At 38.3% G+C, this 26,355-nt stretch overlaps 1 protein-coding gene across 2 annotated transcripts in view; it reads right to left on the bottom strand.

Annotated features, from left to right (window-relative positions):
* GUCY1A3 (guanylate cyclase 1, soluble, alpha 3) overlaps positions 1-21,303 on the bottom strand; it is a 68,502-nt gene extending 47,199 nt beyond the window's left edge. The window contains exons 1-2 of one of the 2 annotated variants that reach the window (XM_012645229.1): positions 21,057-21,303; positions 20,599-20,672 (exon numbers count right to left, since the gene is read on the bottom strand). The gene's annotated coding sequence lies outside the window, so the exon portion shown is untranslated. Of the gene's footprint in view, positions 1-20,121; positions 20,387-20,598; positions 20,673-21,056 lie in introns of those variants that run through there. The other variant, XM_012645230.1, reaches the window with a different exon arrangement.
* Positions 21,304-26,355: the final 5,052 nt, after the last annotated feature.

Raw genomic sequence — 26,355 nt, 5'->3', positions numbered from 1 at the left:
GTATATGTTATACAAATAATGTTTCCAATCACTGCTTTTATAAACTATTCTCAATATCTATCTCTTTTGTTTACTTACTTTCTCTGTTTATTTATTTTGTAGAAATGTTTGAGTAGTGGACAGGGAGAGGTAAGACACTTTGGCATATTTTTTAAGGATATTTGCAGAATCTAGGTAAGTCACCACCCAGAGTCCAATTAAAACAGAAATGTAGGGCTCCCGACAAAAGAAAAGTGGCTACTGGGATTGACAGTCACATCTGTGGAGCACTTGAATTAATGTCTTGAACAATGGGGAGAAATCAAGGCCATCTGATTCCTGGTATAAAGGAAGAAGTGACTTTATGAGCTCATAACTCACCCAGTGGTAGAGGAAAGTCAAATTGTTTGGCTCTAACTTGTCATATACTTGGAAAAAGATTCTGGAATAAGAGATGCTAGTGATTCCCACAATTCTTTTAATACAGCCCTTGGCACCTTTCCCAAGCTCCTTGAGAGAAAGGACTATAAACTAATGCAGCCAGAAAACTTAAGACTTTTACACACTGTTGGAGATAGAACCTTACCCAACTTCATCAAGAACAAATTAATCAAGAAGTGTAGGCCTGGCCACAGAACAGCAAAGAAAGAGAAAGGAGAACCAGAACAAATGTACTAACAGCCGAGGCTCAGGCAGCGGAGGAGGTGCCGACGCTGGAGCAGGCTGGGAGGCTGAGACAAAGCTAAACTGCCACTGCAGAGGACACAGACACTCAGGAGCCTTGAAAGCAGGGGTTGGCAAACTACGGTCTGGAGGCCGAACTCTATCCCGTTGCCTGTTTTTCTCCAGCCCATGATCTAAGAACGGTCTTTACATCATTAAATGGTAACTAAAACTCAAAAGAAAAATATTTCATGATATATGAACATTATGTAAGATTTAAATTTTTGTCCCCATAAATAAAGTTTTACTGGAACACAGCCACACTCATTAATTTATGTATTGTCTGTGGCTACTGCGTTCCTGCTACAGCAGAACAGTTGAGTAACCGCAGCAGAGACCACATGGCCAGCAGAGCCTTAAATATCTACTATCTTGTCCTTTGTAAAATCAGTTGATTGATTTCTGCTTTAAAAGGATGCTCAGGACATCAGATACATTATCTCATTTAATCTTCACAACATTCTTATGGGGTAGGGTATATGAGTGAGTGTGTGTGTGTGTGTGTGTGTGTGTGTGTGTGTGTGTTTGTGTATTTTAATATTTTTTTCACACAAGAAGTATCTGAAACATAGATTATGTAACTTGCCCTTGGTCATAGGTAGTGAGTGGTAGAAACAGGACGTGAACCCAGCTCAGGCTCTGGAGTGGCCTTGAGAAGCAAATGGCTTTTTACATATCATTGTGATTGTGACTCAAGTTCCCTTATCAATAAATAGAATCTGGGAAAACAAAGACTAAATTTTATTTGCTAAATTAGAGTACAGTAGAAAATGGAAGATGAGATTGTTGGACATGTCAATTAAGAAAATGAAGCTGAGATATTCCCAAAACGCAGGTGTGAGAGATCTTTTCAGACTTCCAGTGAATTCTAAGGGGACTCCCTTTGAAAAACTTCACTTTGAGCCTCTTTTGTATTATGACTCAGATAAGAATCGGAAGGCAACTAGAAAGACCGTAGGTGTCTCTGCCACATTTAAAGGATCATTATGGCAAAGCAGAAGAAGAAATTCTGGCCAACTATGTTTACCAGAGAATTTTTCTTTTATGATTGGAGAGGATAGGGGAGGAGGAAGAAGGCTAATATTTAATAAAAGGGCTAGATTAGAGTCCTGAAGACCAGGGGAAGAGGTTTCTCTGGAGGTGGCCTGGGGGCATGGCTACTGAGTTTTCAGATCAGCCGCAAAGCTCTTTCGGCTTCTTGAGACAGAAAATGACATTTTGTCACCAATACTGAGACACAGATCCTTAATGCTTATGCTGGGACGAGGCTAGCAAAAGACATGCAACAATTCCAACACAAATTCAATTCATTCTGAATTTTTACGTAATGATTAGTTTAGAAGAAATCATTAACAGAAATGAATTTTGGCTTCTGAACATGTACTTTGCAGGTATATATATTTGGATACCCACAAATTCCATGTTGTGAAAAGCCGAGTCCTTTCCCATTAAATCCAAAACCACAACCATATTCTTTTAATGCTTCTGCCCTCTAATTGATTCAAAATAGGTAAAGTTAAAAGAAACCTTCCTGTTCACAGTAAACCCCAAACAAATTTTACTTTTCATTTCAGCATCTTACATAAAAGTCAACGTGAAGACACAGTCATTTGCATAATATAAGCTTGGAACTGGAAGACATGTTAGAGATTACTTATTGCAATCTCTTCCACTTGCAGGTGACAGGAGTCCAGATTTTAGTGACTTGGTCCAAACCCCAAAGCTCGTGAAGTGTATAGGTGAGACAGGAACTCAGGCAGTTTGGCCACAACCCCAGAGCTCAGCCCAGTGGATCCTGATCAACTCCTCAACTGAAATGCAGAGAAGCCGCCCTCCTTCTGTGGACCCCCAACCACTGCAAGGACCACTCTAAGAAATATTTAACGCTTAGTTCTTTTAATGAAAGTTTAATACTCAGCCATCTTTTGAGTGTTGCATAAATACTTCATCTTAGTCCCACTAGAAGGTAACATTTCACCTACACATCACCCTAATGTTAACACACACTATAGAATTGCTTTGGCTGTCTACAGTTTCTAAATTATTTCCCCAGACTCTTTTTCATAATTTTCTCTTCACCTTTTGCACTTTCTTAAGAAGCTATCTTTAGTCCCTTTTCAATTCTCCAAACACATTTTCTAAATAACCTTCCTCATCCTGTCTTTGTCACTTAATGGAAAGTTAGGTATTTTCCAGCTTAAACAAACCAGCCAACGCAGATCCCAGTTTATCCAACTTTGGACCGCCAGTAAGTCATTTTCTGCTGAAATTAAAAGAACTACTGGCTCCAAGTCTTCTGGTATGAACACAGAAGAGGAAAGGGTATAGATAGATAGCCTAAACTGTTATCTTCAGATTTATTGTCTTTTCCCTGGATCCTTAGCATGTGAAGACATAAACACACATGTGTAAATAATACACAACATAACAACCCTATCAAAAAGTGGGCAAAGGACATGAACAGAAACTTTGCAAAAGAAGACAGAATAATTGCCAAAAAACATATGAAAAAATGCTCAACATCTCTAATCATCAGGCAAATGCAAATCAAAACCACAGTGAGATATCACTTATCTCCAGTGAGACTGGCCTTTATCAAAAAGTCCCAAAACAATAAATGTTGGCGTGGATGCAGAGAGATAGGAACACTCATACACTGCTGGTGGGACTGCAAACTAGTGCAATCTCTGTGGAAAGCAATATGAAGATACCTTAAAGAGATACAAGTAGAATTACCATTCGATCCAGCAATCCCATTACTAGGCATCTACCCAAAAGAACAAATGATACTCTATAAAAAAAACACCTGCACCCGAATGCTTATAGCAGCACAATTCACAATCGCAAAGATGTGGAAACAACCCAAATGTCCATCAATACATGAGTGGATTAATAAAATGTGGTATATGTATACCATGGAGTACTATTCAGCTTTAAGAAACAATGGTGATATAGCACCTCTTGTATACTCCTGGATAGAGCTGTAATGAATTCTACTAAGTGAAGTATCCCAAGAATAGAAAAACAAGCACCACATGTACTCACCATCAAATTGGTACTAACTGATCAACACATAAATGCACATATAAGAATAACATCTATTGGATGTCAGGCAGGGGGGAGGGGTGAGGAGTGGACGGGTATATGCATACACAAAGAGTGCGATGCACACCATCCAAGGGATGGACACACTTGAAACTCAGACTTGGGGGAGAGGGCAACATACATAACCTAAACATCTGTACCCCCATAATATGCTGAAATAAAAAATAATAATAATACACAACATGATAAGAAAAATTTTTTCAAATATTTTTCTATATATTCTTCTTTTCTATTATTATTAGCTATATAGTGTTCTATATTTTTTGGAAGGGTCAAATCTCACTATATATAGAAATTCATGAATTTCTAAGGTCTGAGCTTGCCAAAGAAATAAACAATGTCCTGTGACTCCCTATCCTCCTTTTCACCTCACTGTGAAATCAGCTAAAGGAAAAACCATCAACACTTGCTATAGTTCATTGCCTTATCAGAAGCACTTAGCACAGTATCATGCATCGTTGGGCATTCAATTAATATTAATCTAGTGTTAATGAAATATATTAATATTAGGCTATTAACTATAAGCAATATATAGTGCAAGACAAAGGCAAAAAGCAGCACAATTCACAATTGCAAAGATGTGGAAACAGCCCAAGTGTCCATCAATACATGAGTGGATTAATAAACTGTGGTATATGTATACCATGGAGTACTATTCAGCTTTAAGAAACAATGGTGATATAGCACCTCTTGTATACTCCTGGATACAGCTGGAACACATTCTACTAAGTGAGGTATCCCAAGAATGGAAAAACAAGCACCACATGTACTCACCATCAAACTGGTATTAGCTGATCAACATCTAAGTGCACATATAAGAATAACATGTATTAGATGTTGGGCAGGGGAAGGGGGGAGGGGGGAGGAGGGGATGGGCATATGCACAAACAATGAGTGTGATGGGCACCTCCAGGGGAATGGACACACTTGAAGCTCGGACTTCGGGGGGAGGGAGGGTAAGGGCATCATACGTAACCTCATCATCTGTACCCCCATAACATGCTGAAATAAAAAAAAAAAAGGAAGCTAAATCAGAGCCTCCAGAATGTATTGCTATTTGGGAACATGTTTTAAAATGAATTGTTAATAAATTTATTTATAATTATAATTCAATCAAAATTTTCAGAGCTTCAGAAATGGATAAAACTATTCTTTCCTGTAATTTTCTTCAAAGTGTGCTATAGGTGGGATATCTATACTTACATATATAGATAGATAGATATACACACATAAATATATTCCATATATACACACAAACATATATATACACGCACACTAAATTTCTTAAATGGCTATGATAAAAAATGGAGAATGGAGAGTTAGGGAGTTAACAATGTTAATAAGAAATATCACTTTTAAGCAGTGGCAGCAAAAGGATGACCAGGGAAGCCTTCTTGGAATGTGACAAATTTGAGCTTATTTTTACAAATGACTAGAGTTTGAAAACTAAGACGTTGGCAAGGGGAAGCCATAGAGAGAGAACAGCATAACTGAATGCAAAGAATGCAGGAAATTGTGGGAAAGTGGCAGGAAAGGATGGATACTAGAGATACCACAAAATTAAAGTTGGCATGATGTGGCAACTCACTAGATCTGAGGAACGGGATGACGCTGAGGTTTTGTCTGGAATGATACGGTGCCATTAATAGAAAGAAGTAACAGAAGTAGAGCAGTAGGCCTGAGAGAAAGGATATTGAATTTTGTTTTATAAACATGGATCTTGAACTGTCAGCAGGGCATTCAATTAGAGGTGCATTTGTAAATTGGAGTCTTTACTTCAGGAATGTATTACAAATTAGAGATGAATTTGTGTTCCTCCACATAGAAGAAGCCATTCAAGTCAGGAGTTTAATTCAAAATGTTCAAGATCAAAGGGCTACATGTAGGCAAAGAAGATGGGCAATTAGAACTGTGGAGAATACTCATATTTAAGGATTGGAGAAGGATGTTACCACTAAGACAGAGAAGCAGAAATTAGAAAAGTATGTTGAGAATGAACAAAAAGGAGGATAAATGTTCAAAAAGAAGTGAATGTTGCAAGTCTGAATAAGGTAAGGAGAACCAATAAAATATCATTTGATTTTTAAGATACAAAGATATTTATGATTTTTAATAGAGAAATTTCAATAAGACTAGCTTCACAAAAGCGGAAAGAGAAGAGTTATGGTGTGGAAATACTATAATGTGAGTTAAGACCAATGGATCAAGAAATAGCAAGTTTGACAAAAGAATTTGGAGTATAGGAAATCTATTTTTCTTTATTTACCTATATTAGTCACTTTCTGTAACAGAGTTAGCTCAAACAAAGTAGAAGAACAGGGTTTTTCACCTCTGGTTAAGTTGTAGAAAATCACAAGAGACTCCCACTCTGAACCTAATAATGAGAACAAGTTAGACAAGCTGCGCCATCATAATTTTTTTAAAAGTTCCATCACAAAGCATCTATGGAAACTACAGTTAAAGTCATACTGAATTATGAGAGACTGAACACTTTCCCACCGCTATAAGGAAGAAAGCAAGGATGCTTGTTCTCATGACCTCCTATCAACATTGTACTGAAGTTAGGTCCTAGCCATTGCTATACGTTTAGCAAAAGAAATAAAAGGCAAAAAGATTGTAGGGGTGTGTGTGTGTGTGTGTGTGTGTGTGTGTGTGTGTGTATCCAGTTGAGCCTTGAACAACATGGGTTTGAAATGTGTGGGTCCACTTATAAGTGGATTTTCTTCCCCTTCTTTCACCCACAAGACAGCAAGACCAGCCCCATTCTCTTCCTCCTCATCCTCCTCAGCTTACTCAACGTGGAGACAAGAAGAATGAAGACCTTTATAATGATCCACTTCCACTTAATGAATAGTAAATATATTTTCTCTTCCTTATGACATTCTTTTTTTTTTTTTTTTTGAGACAGAGTCTCACTCTGTTGCCCTGGCTAGAGTGAGTGCCGTGGCATTAGCCTAGCTCACAGCAACCTCAGACTCCTGGGCTCAAGTGATCCTACTGCCTCAGCCTCCCGAGTAGCTGGGATTACAGGCATGTGCCACCATGCCCGGGTAATTTTTTCTATATATTTTTTTTTTAGTTGTCCAATTAATTTCTTTCTATTTTTAGTAGAGACGGGGTCTCGCTCTTGCTCAGGCTGGTCTCGAACTCCTGAGTTCAAACAATCCGCCTGCCTCGGCCTCCCAGAGTGCTAGGATTACAGGCGTGAGCCACCGCGCCCGGCCCTTTATGACATTCTTACTAACGTTTTATTTTCTCTAGCTTATGTTATTAGAAGAATACAATATATATAGCACATATAACACATAAAATATGTGATAATTGATTATTTATGTTAGTGATAAGGCTTCTTGTCAACAGTAGGCTATTGGTAGTTAAGTTTTGGGAGTATTTTATGTGGATTTGGACTGCATGAAGGGTCAGTGTCCCTAACCTTCATGTTGTTCAAGGGTCAACTATATATAGAGACACAGAATAACCAAATCAACATTGAAAAAGAAACACAACACTGAAGGACTTATGTACCTGATTTAAAACTGCATGTATTCCAAGGATGAACATGGGTATGGTCATCCTTGATGAAGTGGTAGAATGTGACAGAATCTCCCACAGAGGAGGGTCAAAAGAAGCTAGTTAAGTGTTTATCAAATGTTTAACCACAGCATGTGGGTAGCATGACAAATTAGAACACTGAGGAGCTCCACCTACATGCCGCTTCCGTCCTACCGGCCTTCATCAAGCACAGTACACTGCCAAATGCTGGAGGCAAGGTATGAGAGGTGAGAGTTCCTCTTTGTGGTGTGTGGACTTTCCTCAAGTGCAAGACAATGGCTTTCTGAAGGCTATAAACCAAGCAAAAGAGCTGAGGAAAATAGCCCTGAGATATTCAAAGCCTCCAACAGGTAGAAGGTTGTGCTGCTGGAAGCTGTGGCAGGAAAAAGAAAGGTCTTTCAATGCACAGAATGCTAGGAGAGCAAAGGGAACTCTCCAGGGACCCAAAAGCTGGCCGCTGGGACTCTGTGGTAGTGAGATATACAAAAATGTCAAATGTGTCAGATCTCAAACCCTGTTAAAAGGAAAACCCCAACTCTGCCCACAAAACATTTGAAGCCAGTGGTGAACTGGTTCAAAGTAGGGCTGCAACAAAGCTTAGATCCAGATTAACTACTGGCCTCAATCCTTCTAACTTGCTGCCTGATGTATATATACACATACAGCCTGATATATAACACACAAAGAAGCAAAACAGTACCCATGGTCAAGAGACGAAACAGTTAATAGAAACAGACCAAGAAATGGCCCAGATATTGCTGTTATCAGAGAGGCAATTGGAGCGGAAGAAATATTTGAATAGATAATGCCTAGGAATTTTCTGTATATGATGACAGAATCAAGTCAAATCCAAGAAGCTTAGTAAAGCTCACACATGATAAATACAAAAAAGAAAAAACCATACCCAGACAAATCATAATCAAACTTCTGAAATTCAAAGATAAAACATTTTTTTCACATTTTAAATTTTTCAAACTTTAAAAACAACCAGGGGGGAAAAAAGGGACCATAATGAAAAGAGGAAAAATAGTAAGATTAAATCTAATCAAAACAATTTAACGTGTGAAAGAAAACAACACAAAACCTGTCTACCTTAAATTCTACACCCAACAAAATATACTTCAAGAGTGAATATGGGATGGACATATTTGAAACTCGGATTTAGGGGGGGAGGTAGGGCAAGGGCAACATACGTAACCTAAACATCTGTACTCCCATAATATGGTGAAAAAAAAAAAGAGTGAATATGAAATACAAACAAATTTCTTAAACATTTCAATTGTGTTAGCATTAGCCAAGGCAAAATTAGTTACTTTTTGCATTAACATGACTGGATTTCTATTAAAGTTTTCTCAAATGTATTTTTTTTTTTCTATTTTATTTGATTTATTTGGAAGTTCACAGATCCTGGAAACCTAACTCTGAAAGTTATATGCTATGGAGTCTAATTAAACCATGGTAAAAACAAATGCTATTGTTCACATGCAAAACTTGCAAATACTCTGATTTTGTATGCCTTTTTCACTCCCACGCTTTCACAGACCACAGCGAAGTTTTCCAGAGGCTGCATGACATGTGATGACGTTATCATTCTGATGGAATTTATGTTTGTATAGAATTTTCTAAATTAGTAGGCTTCGGCTATAAATTCACATTTTCAGAGATTAATGCAGTTTGTTCTCAGAACTTCCATTTTGTTTTTCCTAGCTACCATTTTACTTGCTATAATTCCTGTAATCTCATTTCTTTATAATAATGCATTATTTTGAAATCCTAAAGTTTTTCTTGAGCTTACATGTAAACACAAAAAGTAACTACACTTTGCTGCTTTGTTTTGCAGTAATATCAAATTGTTTTAACTTTTCTAAATTTTAAAATTTTCATGTAAACTGTTAATTTAATGTTTATTCTAATTTGAAGGAAAATCTACTTATATTTTTCTTATATTTAAGGATAGATTCTTGGCTTAAAGAAAGAACACTAGGAGACTTTCTCAACCCACAGGTGCACTACCTAAACCTTCCACGGTGAGCGCTTGCGGCTAACCAATACTTACCTGACAAGATCAGTGGTGATAGCCAGGAAGGTTACCTTTTTATACTGTATAAGAAAGTCTATCACCATTTGGAAAATCTGTAAATCTCAATGCACCAATATTTTCCAAATGACAATGATGTTACATAATCTGATGAACAAAATTATGTATGCATAAAGGATTGATTCCTAAGCATTCTTCAAGAATCTTTCTTTATAATGATTCTTCCTGCTCTTCCCTTAGTATCTTTCATCAACCTATCTGACCATTCATTCAGTCATTCATTCTTATATCTCGGAAGTATTTATTAAGTGTGTATTACTGCATTCTAAAGGATGGGGTTTCTGAGATTAAAAACAAAAACAAACAAATAAAAACAAGTCAACTCTAGACCTTTAAGGTCTAAGGGTTTAAACAAGGGTTAAGGATGAACAGACTAAAACCACACAAATTCAGTTCAGTGTGATGTCATGACAGGTTGTGATGGGGACACAGAAAATCTGTATCTAACCCTGCATGGGTACCTTGGTAAACGCATCCTTGAAAAAGTGACGCTTAAGCTGAGCTGAATAAGTAGGAAATAGCAAGGCAGAGAAAACAAGAAAAGGATTTTCAGGAATAAAAAAATATGTGCAAAAGACAAAGACATGGAAACAAAAGAGAGGTTGGTAACCGACTGCAGCTAAAACAATGCGACTGCAACATAGTATTCAAGTAAGGGAAAGATCAAGAATGAGGCTGCAGTTAGGCAGTAAAGTACCTGTCAGATCATTGGCTTGAAGTTATGAACACTGCATAACTCTACACCTCTTAAGATGGTTTTTAACACATGGTATGCAGCAAAACTTCTTGAGACTCGTATTCATTGACCAATTATTATTTATCAAAGGCAGTTAATGTAAAGAATCTTAGCCAAATATCACTTTACCGTGTATCAAATAGACTGTAACAAGATGAAACCTACTAATTTCCACTATGCACTGAAAAAGGTCCAATGTTAAGATAAAAATAACTAAACTGATTTTACTCTGGTTTGATGTAGATAGATAATCAAGGCCACAGTATGCTGATGAGAAAAATGTCCTAACCATCCCCACCAACAAATAAAACTAAGAGACAACAAAAGTATAAAGAGACAGCTCTTCTCAGGACTTTCATTGCTGTGTCTTAGCCTTTCTTGTCCTGTTTAAGCACCATTATTTTCTCATAATAGACCATACTTGGGTCTACTTTTCTTATCTATGCTCCACATACTGGATCCTTTAGTTTCCTTTTTCTCTTAACATTAAAAATCAATGTCCAAGTGCTATGCTCTTGATTGAAGGCAGAAGGCAATAAAATAAAAGTACCTTTTGCTACTGGGCAAACAAAGTTGTGCTGCTCTTCTGGGTAAAACAATCATCCTTTGGACTGTTAGAGATACTCCAAAGGGATTGTATCAACCCAAAGGAGATTTAGGCTCTATGGCAGGACCAGTGGGAGAGAAACTTTTATGGAGGGTGGCCTGGGATACCCCTCATACACGACCTTCTTGCTCTTGGCCAAGCTGGCACATGAGCTATAGGTGGGAACCAGTCTTAGTCAAGATAAACTGTCACAGTTTCAAAGGGAAGAGGAAAAAGAGGAGAAGAGTAAGGCAATGACTTTGGTTCAGATAATTTGCTCTCCAACCAAAGTATAAACTCTTATCAAGAAAAATCACAGCTCTCCTACATATCACTGCTGAAACTTTTTAGCATAAGATGACAAGAGCTTAAGAATTACTCTGATCCAGTCACACAGGAAAGAACCAGAAATAGATGAAGTGACATATTAAATTGATATTTGGGGTAGAGGTGGACAACAAGGAATGTTACTTACAATTAGTGACTGCAAATATTTTAAAACATTAAAAGAAATGGAATTTTCCGCAGAACTTTCACTCTTTCACTGGGAAGACTGCCATTTGTTAATCACATTTACAAATGTATAGTGTTAATTCAGTGTAAGAATATCGTGTTTTAAATCTTGACATCTGAATTATTGACAATTTTATTATGCTTATCCAAATCTCCTTCCATTCTATATTTGCAGCCCTCTAAATACTTCACATATAGCAATATCTTGATGAAACTTTATGTTCATGAATACACAATTTAAAAGCTCATATTATACCAATGAGATACTGAAATTCCTGGTCCTATGCTTTATTAACTTAATAATATAATATTATCTATATATCATTTAACTACTTGTAAAAGAGCATATCTGAAGTTGCAAAATGATTGAAAATTGAGAACAATAAGCAGCCAACAATTCCAGTGCACATACAGTCATGCACTGCATAATGACATTTGGGTTGCTACAGACCACATATGTAACAGTGGTCCCACATGATCATAACGGAACTGGAAAATTCCTCTCATCTAGTGAGTAGTAGCCATTATAGCGTTGTAGTGCAACGAATTACTCACATGTTTGTGGTGATGCTGGTGTAAATAAACCTATTGCTCTTTCAGTTGTACAAAAGTATGGCACATCCAATTATGTACAGTGCATGATACTTGATAATGCTAATAAAGAACTAAGAATAAATCAGTAAGTTTATGTATTTACTATACTATTCCTTTTGTCCATTATTTTAGAGGGTATTAATTCTACTTATTAAAAAAATTTAACTGTAAAACAGCCTCAGGTGGGTTCTCCAGGAGGTATTCCAGAAGAAGGTATTGTTATCATAAGAAGTGGCAGCTCCTACACCCGTTATTGCCCCTGAAGACCGTCCAGTGGGACAAGATGTGGATGTGGAAGACAGTGATATGGATGATCCTGACCTTGTGTAGGCCTAGGCTAATGTGTGTTTGTCTTAGCTTATAACAAAAAAAGCTTAAAAAGTAAAAAACAATATGTATACAATGGAATATTATTCAATCATAAGAAACGACAGTGATCTAGCACCTCTTATACTTTCCTGGATTAAACTTAAGCCCACTATCCAAAGTGAGGCACCACAAGAGCGGAAGAATGGGCTCCACTTGTACTCGCCATCAAATTGGTACTAACTGATCAACACTAGGGTGATCACATGGCAGTAATACTCTCCAGGGATTAGGGGGATTTGGGGGGGTGGTAAACCCGCAACTAAAGGACACGGGGAACATTGTAGGGGGGAAGGGCATGCCTTTAACCCTCGTTTGGGTGAGGCAAAGACATAAAGTGTAACCATAATGTTTGTACCCTCATAATACCCTGAAATAAAAAAAAAATGAAAAATTCTAAAATATAGAAAAGCTTATAGAATAAGGATATAAAGAAAGAAAATGTTTTTGTACAACTGTATGTGTTGGTATTTTAAGCTAAGTGTTATTACAAAAGAGTCAAAAGTTTAAAAAATTCATAAAATATAAAGGTTACAATAAACTAAGGTTAATTTATTATTGAAGAAAGAAAAGTTTCCTGTTTAAATTAGTGTAACTTAAGTGTTCAGTGTTTATAAAGTCTACAGTTGTGTACAGCAACGTCCTAGGCCTTCACATTCAGTCACCACTAACTCACTGACTCACCCAGAGAAACTTCCAGTCCTGAAAGCTCCATTCATGGGAAGGGCCCTATATGGGTGTACCATTTTTTAAATCTTTTATACTGTATTTTTATTGTACTTTTTCTATGTTAAGATACAAAAATCTTTACCATTTAGCTGAAATTACCTACAGTATTCAGTACAGTAATATACTGTAGAGGTTTGTAGCCTAGGAGCAATGGGCTATGCCATAGAGCCTAGGTGTGTAGTAGGCTATACCATCCAGGTTTGTGTAAGGGCACTCTGATGTCCGCACAATGACAAAATTGCCTAAGGATGAATTTCTCAGAACATCTCCCCATTGTTAAGTAATATATGACTGTATATAAAATTAAACTAGTAAACTAACAAACTTCTCTGATAAAAATACATAGAATAACAGTCATAGGGTTTCTGAACATCAGAGATAGAAACACCTAATCCCATGCTATAGACTGAATGTTTGTGTCTCCCCCAAAATTCACATTTTAAAATCTAATCCCAAATGTGATGGTATTAGGAGATGGGACCTTTGGGAGGTGATTAGGTCATGAAGGTAGAGACCTCATAAATGAGAATAGTGCCTTAATGAAAGAAACCCCAGAGAAATCCCTTGCCCCTTTCACCATATGAGGACACAGAGAGAAGCTGGCCTTATGTTCATCTGCGAGGAAGCAGGCCTTCACCAGACACCAAATCTGCCAGTGCCTTGATCTGGGACTTCCCAGTCTCCAGAACTATGAGAAATAAATTTCTGTTGTTTATAAGCCACAAAGTGTACAGTAACTTTTTATGACAGCCTGAATGAACACAAGACAAGTAGGCCAAATAATTTCATTAAGTGTAGAAAGGCATATCAAACTTTGAATAATTTGATTTATGAAAGTTTAAGTAAAAGCAATGCATATGCCATACACACCCCTTCCTCAAAACTCAAAAAACATAACATGGTTCCACGTTACCTAATAGAGGAAAGACTCAGTCTGACATCCTGGACTTATTGTAATCTAACCCCTCTTTATCTTAAAACATTTAAAACAAATTCCCCAATATATCCTCATTGCTCCAAGCAGGCTCAAATCATAGCACACATTTTCACTGAGTGCTTATGAGTCATTAAGCACTTCTGTTACGTGTTTGTGCACAGAATGGGGAACTAAACAGAGATGGTACCTCCTCCTACAGAGTATCAGTCTAATGGGGAAAACAGATGATTCAGCAAGCAATTACAATATAGCACAATAATATGATAGGGGAAACACAGGGTGTTGCAGGAAAACATAACCACACACTCAGCTCAGGCCTGGAAGATCAGGGAAAGTCTCTGAGAAGTAGGACTTATTTGAGATCTAAAGGACGAGTAGGTGTGCACCTTGCAAAGATTGAGCAAGAGGAAAGGGAAAGCTGAAAATGGAGGGAGGAGTGGTGGTGTTCTGCACAAACTTCGAGTATTTCAAAGTGGAGGCTCGGGACGGCAGGGTGTTGCGCTTTCTGCCATACCCCGGGTACACACACACACACACACACACACACACACACCCTGCTCCCTACAGCAACTCCTTTCCTTTCCTCTGCCTAGAATACTCTTCCCACTATTTTCTATCTTTAAATCCTATGGGTCCTGTGAAGTCCAACATCCTGATCTTGTTTTAAAATCTCAGCTAAGTCCTAGATCGTCTCTGGAAAGTCTTACTCAATATTTCCATCCTGCAGAACTCTCTCCCTTCTCCCAAGTTCTTTAGAACTTCTTAAAACTGTTCCACAAATATTAGGCTCATTGTTAAGTGCTGCCGCGTATAATTCTGACACTATTTCTTGGTTTTGTTATCTCCACGCTCAGACTTTAAATGCCTTCATGTTAGGGACTGTGTCATAAACTTTGCTTGTATCTCCCTCAGTGACACGTATAATCCATAATAAACTTTACTGAGAGAAGTACAAAACAGTGGCTGAACCTCTAAGAAGACTGGCATAAAACATAAAACATAAAATAAGCTGAAGCTTTCAAAAATTACAAAATCAAAAAAGTGCCCTTTTTATTCTTGCTATGATTGCCAGACAAAGTGGTGATGATGGCATTTTTATTAGATATAGCAAGAATACACCAGCTGCTGGCAAATGAAAAAATTCAAATGATAGTACATGATCAGACAGGCAGAACTACTCTATCTCGTTTTGCTTCATCTCTGTTTCTCAAGAAAATAATATTCATATTGATAAAAGTAGGGCAAAAATGAAAATAATACATTTAAGGCTCAAGACAGAGGATGAAATTAAATATTCGAAATGAGTTTAAATCCATTAAATTGGAGAAATTATACTATATAATACTTAAAGTATTTGAGACTAAAATAAGGTAATTATTAAAATCATCTTTAAAACTACGATGATGAAGAGAAGGGTTGACAGAGAATAAGGAATCAAGCCATTGCTTCAATTTTCAAAATAAAGAAGGTGAATTCCACCAACTCTAGCCTAGAGAGCTTGACATTAATTCCAGGCAGTATTCCAAAGAGATGCTTAAGAATTTGGTATGTGAGCACTCAAAATGTGAAGTGTTATCTACAAGCCAATGAGAGGTCACAAGAACACATCATTATAAACTAACTTGTGTGTTATTTCCTTTTGTTTTTAATAGGGTTACTAATATCTACTCTCCAGAAAGTGGAAATACAGGTCAGCAAGAAATTTGATGAAGTCTGTCATAGTATATTCTTAGGCCACACAAGGAATGTAAACTCCAAAGAAAGAAAGTTATCTGACTATATAACTGGTTGAACAGCCTTATAAAAAGGACTGATTAATGGACTAATGTAAAGCAGGAGTCTAACTTAAAGGAATGTGTCTAGGATCACGCCAAATGTAGTTCCAGTTCAGCAATTTAGATGGTCACTTGGATGAAGACATTAATTATATCATAATCAATTCCCCTAAATTGGGGAAAAAGGCTAATCTGTATTATGGAATCAAAATCCAAAAAGACCTTCACCTTCTGGAGCAATAAGCTAACTAAAGGTAAAGATTAAACTTAATTGCAGTAAGTATTTTTAAAAGTCCCCAATCAAGTGGCCAAACATAAAACTGGGGAGAAGAAGCATATTTGCAGAAGAATATGCAAAAGAAATACATAATTAAACAATGTGGCATAAGTGCAAACAAAAAGAGGTAGATTAGATCTTAGGTTGATTTACTGTATGGTATCCAGAGATTACACAATATAACCGATGATATTAGGACAATCCTCTGCATTCAGCTCTGGGGACCACATTTTATGAAAAACAGGAATGCAAGAAGAAAATCCCTGATGATAATGAGACTCTCACCACATGCCAAAGAAGCACGAATTAAAGGAATTGAGCATTATCGTTGAGACTGCAAGAGTCGTTATGGGTAAAAGCATTTTGTATAAGTACTTTAAGAGGTTAAAGTAAGGATGTGAACATTATAGAGACAAATAGTATAGTTCGATATAAGAAAAGAGTTCTTACACTCAGAAATGGTCAAATAAAGAAATGCCTACTGTATGCAAGATGAGTATTGACAAATAATTTGCCAACATTGACCTTAATATTCTCTGTGAGTTAGGAAACATGATCATCCACTAACAATGAAGACTGGGGATAATCTGCATGGACTAGAAAACCAGGAAAAATTCAGAATATGTATCATGGAGAATTTGATATGGAATTAACCATGAAAGAATAAAATAACTTCATAGTACCATTAGGAACCCCCTAAGCTGAAGTTGGAGTGAATCGATTTGTAGTTGACCACAAGACACAGTTACATCACTTTGTCCAGCTAAATCCACAGCAAGAAAGGTGAAGTAGATATTAAAAGTGAAGCTAAAATTGGAAAAGCAGGTTCTGATAGGTCTAGTGGCAAGAGATTTGAGGATTGGAGCAGAGCTGAAATTGCTGGTGAAAGAAATAACAGTTTACAAACAGTTCTGAAACTATATAAGAAAAGAGCACAGAAGGGTCTCTATATAACCAATGCTGTATCGTCAAGAATAACAAAGACAACGATGTTAAGCTCAACAGACACCTACTATGTGCCAAGTACTGTGAATTCAGCAATGGAAACCTTGAAGGAGATTTGGGTTTGGTAGGAGATGCAGACATTTACACATAAACTTTCACGATGTAATGTGGCATAGCAAAAGGAGATATGCCAATAGGTTGCACCTAGAAAAAAATTTCAGGATTAAGCAGTGGGTCTGCCCCATTTCCTTTTTCCAGGGCGTTCACGCCCAAAGCCATTGTCTAGTGTTGACTTCCTTAATTCTTGCTATGGTGAGATGGAGGAGTTAGTACGTGACTTAACTAATTTGAGTTGGCTTCAATTTTGTAAAAAGGAAGCTTTGCTTTAATAAAAGACTATTAATGGCCAGAAAGCATGCCAGGTAAGAGAAGTTAGTAACTACCAGCAGTGAGGCACATTTTCGTGACAAGAGAGACCATACCTCAAAGTCTCTCAAGTGTTATAATGCAGTCATTCTCTCTGAAGGAGAAGCTAGCCCTAAAGCCCTTCCCTCTTCCAAATAATACTGTTGATACTCTAGAAGCCCTCCAAAATATAGGAAGATGAAGCCTGTTGGTCTGAACCCAGGGGAGAAGAAAAAATATAAAACAGGTAAGACATTTCAAAATGTTCTGAAAGAAAATAAAAGAAGCAGATATGATTCAGGATAGCCAATAAATTACTCAACCCCAAATACATCAACTAGTTTATGGGCAACTAAATTCGTTCAACAAAAGAACTAAAAATTGCCAAAAGCTCTTCTTTTATCACATTGAAATGGACACACCCAAAGAAACTGTTACAGAATGAATGTAGATGGCCTGGAGACGAAAATCATTATTATTATTAATACTTTAGAAAGAAAAATATTTCTTTTTACAAATGTGGAGAAAAGTAATAAATAGAAATGTTTAAGAAAACTTACCTGGGTAAATATTTCTCATTAACTTGTATAAACATCAGTGCAATAAAAATTGAATATCCCAGCAATGAACGAAAAGCCAAGTGACTTCTTAGTGAATCTGACATATACAAAGTCATTCTAAATAACCACTTTCTCCAAATTTGTTTCTCATCAATAACATCCTTTTTGACTTGTTTTATCAAAACACTGTTTTCCTTTCCATTTCCCTTTACTAATAGATAGTCATTATTACTGCTAATTTGATAATTATTTCTGAAAAAAAGATTAAGTTTTTTTGGGGGGTACATATCATGCTATTTTAAACTAACCTGTTAAAAAAATAAATATTCTCTTCACCCCAACACTCACTAATTGTTAGCAAACGTAAATACGGGATTTAATTTCCCTTGTATGATTTCTGAAAAAAATCTAAAGTTACACAATATCTTAATGGGTCAATAAAAGGGATGTTAGCTAAAAATTTAAATTCTTTTAAAAATTTTGTTTCAAAAATGTCTATGACAAAATTCTTAAAATTTAGTCACAATAATATTTTATTGATGGTTTGTAAGAAATATAATTTAATTTTAATGCTATCACTTAAGTTTATAGTGAAATATAATATTCACTAAAACAGCTTATCAAAATGCTTATAAGTACTAAGCGTTGTGAAGTTTTCCACACTTCTTTCATCTTTGATTTTGCCATATATAAATAAAATAACTTTTTATTTTCTTCTCCATTCTCTGAATGACAGAACACTATCTTAAACATGTTATTTTATATTTGAACACCTATAAACGGGGCCTTTAAGGGGCTATTTATATTTTGTACCCCATGAAACACCATACCAGGCGTAAGTACTTTACATTTCGGTTGGATTTCAAAGACAAAAAAAATTTATTGTCGTGTACTAGAAAGAGACCTTGCAGAACATGAAGACACAGCAGGTACTCATCTACTTATTATAAATTTTTACTAAGTAAACTTCACAGACCTGTTGTTTCCTAACTGACGCATTTAAAAACATACAAACGATCTATTTTATATGAAATGCTTAATTATTGCAACACTATTTCCTTATTCTAGAGTTTTTCCCTACTAGTCTGTATCTGCAGGCTTTATTTAGTGATTCTGTTGTTTTGACAAGAAAAAGTGTGGCTTACATGTTTCAACTCTTTGATTCTTATTTTTCTATTAGGTCACAGATCCCTTTGGATATCCGAGGGCGCTACTATCTCGATAAAAATGCAGCAACTCAAATGTTTGAGTACAATTTTAGAGCCCTCATGATCCCTTGAAGGAAATCCACAAACTCAGTTGCTTCATGACTGAACAAAGCATAGACTATACATACAACCTCCACTGAAGGAGCAATAAAGCTTAGATGACTTTTAGACAAATTAAGTTTTGCTTTGGAATTCTAGACATCCTTATTGTTGTTATATTGTTGCTATCATAACAAGTGTTGATTTTTACCATTGAAAATACAGTACCTGAAATGATCACTCCTGAAAAAAACCATATAGCTATTTTAGGAAAAGCAAACGATTATTTCTACACTATGAACCAAGATATAAAAATCTGTATCTATCATCAAGTGCTTCCATGTTTATCTATATGCAGCAGGAAAGTTAGCATGTTCCTACCAAGATCATTTCTGGTAAGTGGGTAGATATTTAATGAAATCACCATTGGAGGACTTAACTTCCGATATGTTATAAGTGAAGTTGAAATGAAAAAAAACTTGTCCTATTTAAAACCCAGGGGGGTTTCAATATATTGAAAATCAAGGTGTCTTCAACCAGTCACCTAAGTGAGACATACAAGCTTCTGTTTTACTTCAGAAGATGTAAACTGTTTATAAAGTACAAAATGAAGGAATAACCATGTGAAAACTGGTGAGTAAAAGAAAGACTCATGAAACCCATAACCTGAATCACACGAGCACATTGCAACGCAGCCCCTCACACAAATGTCACCGTAGGGCAGCTCAGCCAACAGGCTAGCAGCTGCCCACGCAGAGGCGCAGAGACCGTGGTGACCCCGCTGGTCACTGTTTTTCAGAGCCTCAGTCATAATGAAAACAGAAATGAGACTGCTAAGCAGTAATACACACACATCCACACACACACTCACGCATACACACCACGTACACACGCACACACTCCGCGGAGCCCTTGAGCAGCCCGCTGGAAGTTTGCTTTCTCTAAGCAATCCAGCGACCGCAGCGTTTGCTCTGCATCAAGACGTGTCGCTTACCCGCGCAGCAGCAGCCCGATGAAGTTGCTGTAAAGCCCGGGCGCGGCCTCCAGCCCCGCTGCCTCTAAGGTCCTGGCATCCCTTGGGTGCTCGGGCTCGCCCGCCGGTGCGCGGGAGGCCGCGGCGCTGCACGGGGCTGGCGGGCTCCGAGGCCCCGGCGCCGCGGTCGTGGGAGAGCAGCGCCCCGGCGCGCCCCGCGCCTTCTCACGGCCCGGCCGGGCGAGCAAAGCCACCCGCGCGGCGCGGCCCGGCGCCCACCCGCGTCAGCGCTCCTCCCCCAGCCTTGCGCCGAGCCCCCGGGCGTCGTCTCCTTTGCTCCCTCGCTCCTCCGCAGCGTGGGAACCCGGCGCCGGCTTCCCAGGGCTGGGCAGCTGGGAGCGCACGGAAGGCTTCCCTGGAGGGGAAGGAGGACGAGTGCAGGCCGGGGTCCCGGGAGAGGGGCCGCCTCTCTGGAGAGCCCCCACAGCGCCCACTTACTTGGTGGCTTCCCACACCTCGGGGCAGCGTTTCTGGATCTCCTGCAGCTCCGGGGCGCGCCTCGCAAATCCGCACTGCGAACGGAGAAAGAGAGAGGGCGTCAGGGGCGGCAGGCGGAGGGGAGAGGCGACCCTGCAGTGGCACCTGTCGGTCCCCGCGCGAGTGCACCCAGCGGCACGCGCGGCCGCGGCGCTGACACTTGGGCTCGCTTCGGTCTACCTGCTCAACAGGCTGGGCGGGACGCGACGTGCCTCGCAAACCCGGTTGCCAGCGCTGCTGCCAAGCAATCAGTTCTCGCCTTCGTCTCTCCCAGAGTCTCTCGGTGTCTCTCTTTGGTCCCCCGCAAACGATGCCTTGCAGTTCCTTTCCCTACAGCATTCGACTTTTCAGACCTCTCCCCGCCTCTTCCCCTACTCTGCACTGAAGGACTGAAAAAGAAAGTAGCGGCCAAAACGCACCATGGTGAGGTCACGGCGCCTCCCTGCTGCTCGCAGCACTCCCTCCCCACAGGTGTCCTTCTCCCGGGCCGCTCTCCCGCCCAGGGCTGCTCTAGCGTAGGGACAGTGTAGGAAAACTCTGCATTGAAACCCGCTGGTGGAAAACTGACTCTGCGCTGAGTCCCACCCACTGCGCTCAGACTAGGGCAGGGGAACAGAGTCCCGGTTTCTGCAGCCACCCAATCGCCATCCTAGAAATTACTATGTGGAGACAGAGACCGAGGGGAAGGGGACAAAGAAGAAGAAAGGAAAAAGAGGGAAGGGACTCCAGCAAAATTTGGCCCACTTAAAAATAAAAACAAAAACACATCTTGTCCACTATGCACTGGTCTGGAAAAATTGTATTTTTCCACAGTCAGAAACTCCAACATTTCCTCTGGGAAATTGACATCTGCACGGATGGTTTCCTGTCCTAGTTTTCATGTTTGAAGCCAATCTCCTTGCAGATGCAAGTCTATGGTTGCAGAGATTTTACATCTTTTGAGAAAGGTCCGGCTTCTGCTTGGTGCAATACATTTAGTTCTATTTGTTATATATGTGTGAGTTCTGGTGTTAACGTTTTTAGTTGCCTTTCTGACTTTAAAAAAAAATCCTGTCATGTTTTCCATTGTTCATTCACAATTAATCATGACCTTTATGTGATCCCTCTTCAAACCCAGGAACTTTGAGACAAATTGTTCATGGTTATATCCCCCTAAAAATGTTTACCAAACCCACCATCTAATCTGGTCCCATTTAGGCCCATCGCATTTGCAAACTTTCCCCCAGCCTTGCCTACTACTGTGCTTGCCTCATAGAAAACATTAATCAGAATCAGAAAAAAATGCATTGAAATAGTCAGGAGAGTCAGTAATATAAATACAGTAGCCACAGAAACTTTTGTTTTAGCATCTGGCACAAATTCAGAGCTGTCAGGGTGCAGTTTTTGTTTTTTCTGCCATCTCAGAAGCTTCTCTTCTATTTCTAATCCATGATACCATCTTATGTGTGTAGGGCATTTGTATTCAGTGTACTTAGAACTTAAGATGTAGAAAGAAAAATTTTTAAAAATGTACAGTAACCCTTAAGTAAAACGGGGGGAGGAATCATACTTTTTAAAAACTAAATTAAGTGCTATGAATGTTCAAAGGAAAAAGAGATACCTTCTGACAGGGAAAGTACTTCATAAAGGAACAGCATTTCAGTTAGGTCTTGAAGGATTGGTCTTATTTGGAAAAAAAATGAAATAGAGGAAAGATTGTTTTGCTTTGTTTTATTTCTGACAGAGGAAAACTTGTGAGCAAGCACATAGAGGTGGGAAGGCGTGGCACTGGTATTTAAGAAACAAGGAGTGGTACCATTTGGTAGAAAAGACAAGTATATAAAGAAAAGTATAGGAAGATATGATGGAAACACAGGTTGGGGCCAGATGCCCTAGTTTGCCTGTCCTCTACTTGTCACCAATTGTAGCCTTTTTTACTTTTTTGCTGTTGTTGCCTTCCTCTAGTGACATGACTATTCTCAATATTCCTTTCCTTCTCATATATGACTTATTTAACTCATTCATTTCTGCCTTTACCATCCTCAAAGTTTATAGCACACAAAACTCCTTGATATGTACTACGTTTAACCTCAGTAAATTCTGCCAGGAGCTTAGTTTTACCAAGGGTAAACTCTCAACTGGAGAGCCTCTTACCTCCTTCTCCCAACTTTTGTATCAGGCAATGGGGTAGGTGGAGGAAGCAACCACTCTAAGGGGGCTGGAACCACCAAAAGATGATTGCAAGAGACATTCTCTAATCTGGATGTTTGCTGTGCCCTAAAAAAGTACTAAGAGTTCCTTGATGTTAGGGAAGTCTAATTGTTGCAGCCTAATTGCCTAGCAATGAACATGGTTCATAATAGGGATTCAGTAAAATGACTGAGTAGATAAATGAATACCTGAACATTTCATCATCTTCCAGGTTCATTCTTCTATCTTATAGTTGACTTGTAGGTTAAAACTTACTTGCCTCCACTTTATTAAGAATAGGATAGTTGTCATGACAACTTATTAAAAATGTTAACAAGGACACTTATTTAGTGGAAAGCAATCCTCCCTAGCCTTGTTGGCTTTCTCTGGCAGAAAACCTCAAGGTATTTGTGTTTCTCCTCAAGATCCTTTGCTTTCCTTGTACTCACAATTGGCAGCGATACAGAAGCATTCAACTGTGCATCATTTTCATACTTGAAAATTAAGTGACAATGTCAACCAGAGATATATGCTCTAAATCCTTGCTACTCAGGGTGTGGTTTGTGTATTAGCAGTATCTGCATAACTTCCAATCTTGTTAGAAATAAGGAACCTCACACCCCACCCCAAACTAACTGAATCAGAATATTCATTTAACAAATCCCCAGGTGATTCCCAAGTTTATTAAACTTTGGAAAGCACTGTTCTAAAATCAACTCATTCAGTATGCTGAGCCCCCAAACAGGTTTTCCGAATCTTTCTAAATGTGGGAATTTTTAGAACCAGAATCTTCATTTTTCTGGGTTACTATTGCCATGTCAGTTCAAATAAAGTAACGAGACTAATGGGTTCACCTCTTCTGACTTCATGGACCTTAAAAATTCATAAACCAAAAAGAATTGAGAGAGAGAGAGAGAGAGAGAGAGAGAGAGAGAGAAACAGCAAGAATGTAAAAATGAGAGAAGCATTTTGTGTCCGTGTCTGTGTGTGTGTGTGTGTGTGTGTGTGTGTGTGTGTGTGTGTGTGTAATGTCAGGGGCAGAATTTCTCTTTATTTTAGCAAACAATCAAACCACTAATTGTACTATTGACCAAATAGCCTGTCAAACATAAGAAAAACAAGATAAACTTCTACCTCTTCATTACTTGATTTCCTCCTCTTCTTCTTAGTATTATTTATTTTCTATTTGTTTTAACATACCTGGTTAGATAAATTTTACACTGGTAACTTTCGGTAATTAGAACCATGGTAGTACTCCAAGTTGTCTCTTTAGGAATGCAGAGTTTTATTTAGGAACAGCAGATCATATGAGGTTGGCGTCCATAAATTTCTAGTCCTGCTATAGGCATTCATGAAGTAGTCTGGACTTAAAAAGACTCAGACGGTGACAGACATGAAATAGAGTGGTAGGCAGAGTAATGGCCCTCCCAAAATAGCCACATGCTAATCCTCAGAACCCATGAATATTCTTTATTACATAGTAAGAGAGGATTAAGGACGCAGATGGAATTAAGGTTACTAATCAATTAATCTTGAGATGGAGAGATTATTTCAGGTGATCTGGGTGACCCCCAGGTGTTCATAAGGGTCCTTTTTAAGAAAGAAAGAGGCAAGGGAGTCAGTGTCAGGGTCAGAGTCAGAGTGATGCAACGTGAGAAAGACATGATCAGCAATTTCTGGCTTTGAAGATAGAAACGGGTTTAGCCAAGGAAGGTGTGCAGTCTCCAGAAACTAGATAAGGCTAGAAAATGATTCTCCCTTAGGCTCTCCAGAAAAGAAGGCAGCCCTGCCATCACTTTGGTTTTGGAAGGGCTCCAGTGAGACTCATTTTAAACCTCTGACTTCCACAAGTGTAAGAGAATAAATTTGTGTTGTTTTAAGCATTAAGGTTGGGGTAAGTTGTTACAGCAGCAATAAGAAACTATAGAGAGTTTGATACTGAGAAGTGAGCACTGCTGTGCAAATGCCTGAAAATATCAAAGTGCCTTTGGGATTGGGTAATGATAGAGGCTGGAAGTATTCTGTGGAGCCAGCATTTAAAAAACCTAGATTTCCTTGAGCACACTGTTAATAAAAATATAGTTGTTAACTCTGCTAGTGAGACCTCAGAAGGAAGTAAGGAGCATGGTAGAGAAAGCCTACAGCATCTTTGGGAATATATAAATCATCATGAACAGACTGCTGGTACAAATATGGACTCTAAAAGTGCTGTTGGCTAGGACTTAGATGGAAATGAGGAAAGTGTTATTGGAAAGTGGAGGAAACGATATTCATAGTGTGTAGTGACAGAGAGCTTCGCTGAATTATGTCTCATAGATAGGTGAAAATAACGATCTTGGATATTTAGCTGAGAAGATTTTTAAGCAAAGTGGTGAAGGTATGGCCTAGTTTTCTTTTTCTTGCTATTTATTATAAAATGTGAGAGAAAAAGATTGATTGAAGGAAGAATTATTAAGCAAAAAAGAAGCAGGACTTGATTATTTGGGAAATCCTCAGCCCATCCAGATTGCAAAAGATGCTACATCCTCCTTTGTCCTGGTGAGTGTAATGTCTTTGTACTTTGGCAGGACTGAAAGTTTTTATCAATTCTGACATATGAAAAATCTGCTAAATGTTTTGATGCAAGAGATCTCTATATTTTAATCTATGCTAAAATAATAACTATATTGATTCTTTTAGTTGCCACTATTTAGTCTAGGCACTACTATTCCACAGTTGTATTAATATATACTTTAAAAGGAAATAAAAATGGTATCCTGAAGGCCATAATGCATTTAATGCTGTTTAAAAATACTACCCCAAAGGGATAACTTACAATTTCATTCACTTTGGGGAATTGAAAAAAATATAGGATGGATACAGTGACATATAAAAGAGTAAGATGACTGGGTTAGTGGCCACTGCAAAATAAATGTTTGTGAAATATGTAAAAGGTATTTTTTGAGTGTAACTCAAATATTGCAGCACAAGATATCTCATGCAAGTAAGATCTGACCAGGTTTAAAAGAATGGTTCAGCCAAACAAAGGTAATGTCTGTAAAAGAAAAAGAACAAAAAGAGTCCATAGCTGGCACAGTGGCACATGCCTGTAGTCCCAACTATTGGGGAGGCTGAGACAAGAGGATTGCCTAAGGCCAAGAGTTTGAGGCCATAGTGCAGTGTGATTGTGCCTGTGAATAGCCATTGCACTCCAGCCTAAGCAATATATCGGGAGATCCCGTTTCTAAAAAAAGAAAAAAGTCCATAGAAAGATAGCTACAGTTGAGCTCTCATTCTAAGTTGATTCACAAACGCTTAGTTTTCCATATTGTTTTTTTCTTCTTTCACTTTGTTTCTGTCTCCTAGCCCCACTTTTTATAAGATTTCTGGGATTTCCAAAATAATTGGCCATTTAAAAACAGATTCTATGTTTTATGAGTCTTTGACGTCACTATTTTTTAAATAGAAAACGAATGCCAGCTGTCAACAAAAAAGTTATCAAAAGAAAGACCAATGAGTTATTTGCTGTGGTTCTAACATTTCGATTGTCAAGAGAGAAACACAATATTA

Source organism: Propithecus coquereli, unplaced genomic scaffold (genome assembly GCF_000956105.1).
Source record: "Propithecus coquereli isolate 6110/MARCELLA unplaced genomic scaffold, Pcoq_1.0 Scaffold228, whole genome shotgun sequence".
In the NCBI taxonomy this organism is placed as follows: Eukaryota; Metazoa; Chordata; class Mammalia; order Primates; family Indriidae; genus Propithecus; species Propithecus coquereli.
This window is presented reverse-complemented; position numbering and strand designations above follow the sequence as displayed.